This window comes from Zeugodacus cucurbitae, chromosome 2 (genome assembly GCF_028554725.1).
Source record: "Zeugodacus cucurbitae isolate PBARC_wt_2022May chromosome 2, idZeuCucr1.2, whole genome shotgun sequence".
NCBI lineage: Eukaryota > Metazoa > Arthropoda > Insecta > Diptera > Tephritidae > Zeugodacus > Zeugodacus cucurbitae.
The window spans coordinates 54694639-54701553 of record NC_071667.1 but is presented as its reverse complement, the minus strand read 5'-3'; the positions used below and the strand labels follow the sequence as shown (position 1 = coordinate 54701553).

The following is a 6915-nucleotide window of genomic DNA, read 5'->3' as shown; positions in this document are numbered from 1 at the left end:
GAATTACCAGAAAGAATTTTTTTTACAAAATTAAAAATGGGCGTAGCATCGCCCACTTATGGGTCAAAAACCATATAATATAATATTTTCTTGACACCCTAATGACACGTGTGGAAAATGGATGAAATCGGTTCACAACTACGACAACTTCCCATGTAACTCAATTTTATATTCCATCTGATTCCTTCACTTTATAAGGTATAAATAAGGAACCAATCAAGATAGCGAAATAAACTCAGTGCCTTATGGTAATTCACCGAAAATATCGGCAAACCTCTCAGATATCATAATTTAATTCAGAGGGAATCTTTTTTTTCTAATAGTGTGTCTCTGTCTGTCTCTTCAAATTACTGAACCTAGTCTCCTAGTCGATACACTTTGTCTAGCGTTACTCCAACTTCTTTAACTCTTCTGAAATATACGCTTTCTTGAGGATTGTAAGACTTCGCGGTCTTCTCGAATGTCTCAGTCATTTCGGAACCTTCAACCGGTGGTCAGCCAATGCGAGATAGCGAAATTTGACACCCAGAGGTGGTCCATCAAAAACCGATAAGCTCATTCACATTGCCAAAGACATGCATCGAACCACCGATCCCTATGATTCTTCTTTTGAACCCGCCGACACTCCCGCTTACACACGCGGTCAAAAGAAAACTACTATTCCGATTTATCCTGCACCGTCCTCTTATACTCTTAAAAATTATTTTCGTGTTCAGAAATCGAACTCACGGCCCACTAAGCGCTAGTATCGTACTATACTTACTCAATTACTTTATAAATCGGGTATAAAAACATTATTTCCGATTATCACATAATCACATCCGCTTAACTAACAGCTAGATGTCGCCTTTCACGCATATGAAACTTGGTTAATGGTAATATTTTACACCACGAGAGCGCAATGTTGCATTTTGAAGCAAGATAGTACTTACTTATACTACCATTAGGAGTTTTTTAAATAAAATTTTTCAAATATTGCCAATAATTTTAAGAAATTTATATAAACCAATTTGTGATTAAAAACTTAATTTTTTTTTTTTGAAATACTATATCCTATTCGTCATATTTTTAGACATACCTACGTCAATATGGAAATATTATTTCTAGCTGAAGAGTTTTTGTAAATCATTCAAACATTAATAGCACTTTCAATAAATAATTTTTTTCAAAAAACATCGTAATAACCTCAATTTTAGCTCACTTCGAGTTAGAGAGACTTCGAGTTATAGAAATTTTCATTAATATATAAATTTTTTTAAAAAGCTGTAAAGTATATATTTATCCTCAGTTTTATTTTTTTGATTCGCATCGAGTTTTATGTAGATACGTAAAACCATGTTTTTTGTAATTTTGTTTGTTAGGCTTTTGACGTCTGTATCCCATGTCTATTCCAAAAGATTTATGTAATCCATACGTGTAATATCATATTTTTCGTTCGCCTCCATAGGAAATTCGCCGATATAGGAAATTTGTATGAAATTTGATTTCTATTGCCAATTCAAGGCTTCGAGTTATGGAGAATTTCGAGTTAAGGAAGTTTGAGTTATGGAAGTTCAACTGTCTGCATTTTTTTACTCTCCAAGATAATATTTATAATTTAGTATAAATCGCTAAATTTTAAATATTACTAAATGTTTCAAAGTTATTCCACAACTTTATGAGATCTTTCCCATTTTCTACCATTTCAAACAATTCAAATAGTATGTATTTGCAAGTGACACAACGGCAACCCCATCAGCTGCTCTGCGCTGCAACAAAAAAATTCATATGCTCACTAGCCCACTAAATGTAATACTCGCGACGGTAAATCATAACAACTCTTTTCTTGATTTCATATATACACCACACCTGATGTGTATTGAAGAGAAACGTTTCGACGTAATTCACCACACACTAAATGTATTTTGTAAATCTCAGCAACTTAAATAAAAGCCAGCACAATGCGCCACACAGTTCAAGTGGGAAGAAGTTGAGAACAGCGTATAATTAGAGGCTCGCGTTCGGACTGTATCCGACAAAATAAATAAATAAACAGACGAAACAAAAAAGAATTTAACGCGCTTGGAAAATTTAATATTTATATCAGTGATGTCGCCGGAATAGAAGTCAGTTGTTAGATTACGTTGCAGGGTGAATAAACGCGAGTGCTACTGGATGCTATAGTACATACATACATACATATATACATACAGAAGTGTAGTTTGTGATTAAGTGGGTGTGCGTCCGGCAAATGAGGACAGTTCCTGAAAACAACAACAACGACAACATACAATAAAATTCTAGAAACACAATCTAGATTGCTTGTGCATTAATTGTGTTCTGACGACATTATTCAACGCTGGTCAAGTGCAGCGCTTTGTGCAAGGAGACAAAATCGAAAACCAAAGATACTTACAATAACAACAACATAAGGAATACACATTTTGTAGTGCAAAGAGCGCAGTGCAAGGAGAGCTGGGAAGAGGCATACAAAAAAGATACACGCGTAAACACAGGCGTACAAGAGCACAACGAAAGTCGAAAAGAAATTTTGTACAGGTACGAAGAAAAGTGTATGTGTATGTGTATGTAAATAGAATTTTTATCCGGTAAATTGCGTGCGAACAAAACAAAATAAGAAAAACAACACGCAAAGCGCGCAGATACACGAAGAAAGTGCGCTGGCACAAGAGTCAAGTAAATGCTTATCGATTTGTTTATAAGAGTTAGCAACGCCTTGCTTTGGTTGTTGCTTTCTGTTGTTTTTTTTTTTTTTGGTTTTTGTTGTAACTTTTTTGTGGTGCCCCATTAAACGTAGAGTGCGTTTATGATTTCTATTGTTTTTGCCCTGCTGCTGCTGAATGGGTGATATATTTTATGTACATAAGATCAGCTAAGTAAATTGTGTTGTGTTGGCAGATACCGCTTCATAATAGCTCAACGGCAAATTTAACCGTAATTCTTCAATCGACAGTGCTACGGTTAAAGGTAAACGCTTGTGCAACAGCAAATATTGAAATTACCGGTGAGGTGCCCCATATTCATATGTACATTCATTTGGTTGTAGACTTGTCTCCAATCAGTGCTGTCAGAAAGCAACTGTTTTCTATTGTGTTTGATGAAATTTTGGAAAAAGTAATTTTGTAATAGTTAAGCGCTAAGAGGATAGCGATTATTTTCTTAATGTACTTTTACTTTTTTTGTTTTTGTTTTTTTTTTTTTATATTCATATACATACATTATTACAAATTAATGATTTAATTTGAATAAAAGAGACTTAGTTAGGTAATTTAAAAAATTTAGAAATCTGCCAATCGCATTGATTTTGAACAATCCGAGTTAATACCCATATTATAGGGAGCAAAATCATATTTCAACATACATAAGTATGTACATTGTGAACTTTAACCGTACTTGTACATAGTAGAAATTAAAAAAATAAAATTAGAATTAATTTAGTTCGACAAAATATATAATATGTATATAGAGGGTGTTCTTTTTAGAGAGGTTTTGCTGTTATATTTTAAATCTTATTTCGGGCCGGTAACACCGTGGTTGGCTCAAATAAATTCCAGCCGAGAGACCCAATTTCCGAACATTTTTTCAGTAATAAAAGTTGTTCCCGAGTAAGCCTGTTCATTACACTATAGGACGAAATCGATCTTTTTCAAGATATTGGACAAATCTAATATTTTCCAGGAAATTTAGTCAGAAGTAAAAAAAAATTAAATTCTCCGATTTTCGAAGTTAGCCTCCAAAATTGAAATATTTGATTTTAAATTCGAAAAGAGGACTTAAAAAAATGATTAATTAAAGGATATATGTAGCTACTAAAATGGATATGATGTAGATTATCCTCTTAATTCCATGGTGTATAAAACTTTTCGGTCAAGCTTATATGACAGAGCTATGAAGGGTCAAAGTTTGATCTTCGAAATAATAAAAAAATATATATCGAAAAATACTGGACATACATATAACTCATATAAGCTTGACGAAAAAGTTGTATATACCATTGAATAAAGAAGAAAATTTTATATTATATCTATTTTGGGGATTTTTTAGTAACTATATCCCGTAATTAATTATCCTTTTTTCGAATTTCAAATCAAATATTTCAATTTTGGAGGCTAACTTCTAAAATCGGAGAATACAATTTGCTTACCTATTACTCAATAACCCGGAAAAAGTTTGTTTGGTCCAATACCCATTCGAGTGTTGTACAGTGTTATGAAATGGCAAACCAAACTAAGTATAAATCAAGTAACAACTATCAAAAAGAACAACTTCTTTCAACTATATAATGCTTCAACTATATAATGCTTTGAAAGAAAACTATAATAATGAATAACATACAATAAGTAGTCTTATCACTAATAAATTGAAAATTCTGGAAACCACAACTATAAGTATCATAATTAATTTCTTTGCGCCATAATTTTGGAAAATGTCTTATCTGCAACGGAAGATATATGTATGTATGAATATATTTCCGTCATTCGGAAATACTTGTATATAAATCTACATATATACTATTAAGCCTATATATAGAAATATACAATATAATCAAGTACATATGTACATATTGTAGTATTATCCTTTAATGGCAGACAAATGAAAAATTTCATCAAATCACTCCTTCAAAGCCCTTCCCTTTCTTCTAATATTTAACATATAATATTTCATATATTAAAATATGCATTCTAATACAAACTACTAAGATTATATACAATTTGTATATTCTTTTTAAGATAAGAGTTCACCTATGTCACTGAGTGTAAATTTTGCCCCCATTCATAGTACAAAAATCTAATGAGTTCTATTCGTATTTTTAATCTGCTATATACTTATTTCCAATAATTATTTGGGTTAGTAAAGCTTTGCTGGACGATACCGGCAAATTCAGTACTCGAATATTCCAAAAATCACGAAATCATAAACAAATTTTTATTAAACACATACACATGTACACTTAAACATAGAATATATATGTACGTATGTATGTATATGTACATACATATACCTTGTCTATAAATTGTGAATTGTTTAGGAATCATGAGAGAATTGTATTTAATTTCTCATGTTGGTTGACAACGAGGAAGATGACGATAGCAGCCGATTGCACTGTGTTGATTGAGATGAATGTCTACGGTCTACACATGTGTACTGCAGTAGTTTTATACATACATATTAGAATATAGTTATGACCACAGTATATACGCATGTATGTATATTTTATTATGGTCATATATACAAAATTTCCATTCAAATTTGTAGTGACATCCGATATCAGTTGGAGTATTTATGCAGATATTTATACAGATCATTGAGGAAATTTTTAGTTCTAGAAAGCTTTGATCGTAAATAATGCTATATAAAATCACTACAATTTATGTATTTATATATGGTACTTTTTCAGTCACATCACCAAAGTCTAATTAAATCAATGAAGAAAAAGGGCATAGCGTTTCCTACTGTGTAAGGCTCAATCAAGCCAAAAAGGCACATAAATAGTATGTACTTATACTTATGTATATATTTAATGTTAATGCCAGATCGCGTTGCAAGTTCTATTAAAGTATTGGTGATGTGGCGATAACGCTAATACAACAAGCATCAAACAAACAATATGAGGATGCCGGCTGGAACTTTGTAAAGCTAATGAATATGATGATTAAAGAGCGCTACTGAAGGCGTTGAGTCTTTGCTTTAGTTTATTTTGAAATAGACTTGCGTTTATATACCACACATGTGTATATATATATACATGTGTACTCGTACATGTCTGATTGAAACATTTGAAAGGAAAGTCACGTAGACACTGTAGCCATACAACAATGCAATTCTTTGGTTTGAGTATTTAGTTTCATTTTTGTTTTGCTCTCTCTCTTCCGTATTCTCAATGCTTTTAAATGAATATATTTGGCTTTGGGAGCACTAGGGAAGCAATGAATTTGTATCCTTCTTTACAAAAATATATGAAATATTATTATTATATTTTATTTTGACTACGACTAATTTTTACAAGTCAATATATATCCAACTCCCATTTTTAAAGCTACTGTATTAGCTATAGACTATACAAATTCGTTTTACTTTGCCGGCGTATTATTAAATTCCACACCATTTAAAGAAAATAGCCGTTTGCACTTTCAATTAACACAAATAGTATGGGCATAAAACATTCGGACAGTTCAATAAAACATAATCATCGTTTGAGTGAAAGTGCTAATTGGTTGTGTCCTTGAAATTTCTCGGGTCTAATATAAATACATACATATATATATGTATATGTACCTTTGAACCTTTGTGTAAAAAGAGTAATAACATATATTTTTGAATACTGAGGTTAACTTATAATGTACTTAGAACAACTTGTCTCCAAAAACGTTTTTAAGTTAACTGGTTTCAACAAGATGACACACATTGTCCGCCCTCTACATGAAACTACTAAGTTCCTGAGTTAGTGGCCACTCAGTTCTTAAGAAGAATAACCCTGATTACATTTCATGGAGTTATTTGAAAAGTCGAATTTACCCCAGGAAATCTCCATTGCTGAATTCAAGGCAAATTAAGCGCTATACTACCCGAGATACTAAAAAAAAGTATATGAAACCCACAAAAAAGAACTTATCTTAGGGCAATTGAGCATTCATTATATAAATAAATTATGAAATGTCAAATTAGATGGAAATACCTCAAAAACATAAAAAGGATGCCTCATTCAGATTCAATACTTAGCAACCAACATAAACTTTTGCGCACCCTTTATCTATATACCCTTTAGTATTATATTACCTGTGACTAATTTTGTCAGAGAATTTACTTATTAAAATGCCGACTTGTTTAGAGAAACAATGCAACAATTATGCATTAGTATCGTAAATTTTTACAGGCTTTATCTTGTTGTAAATTCAAATTAAGAAAATCAAAACA

At 31.7% G+C, this 6915-nt stretch overlaps 1 protein-coding gene across 1 annotated transcript in view; it reads left to right on the top strand.

Annotated features, from left to right (window-relative positions):
- Positions 1-1927: 1927 nt before the first annotated feature.
- LOC114803653 (prolyl 4-hydroxylase subunit alpha-1) overlaps positions 1928-6915 on the top strand; it is a 43686-nt gene continuing 38698 nt past the window's right edge. Inside the window, exon 1 of the mRNA XM_054225799.1 lies at positions 1928-2538. The gene's annotated coding sequence lies outside the window, so the exon portion shown is untranslated. The remainder of the gene's footprint in view (positions 2539-6915) is intronic.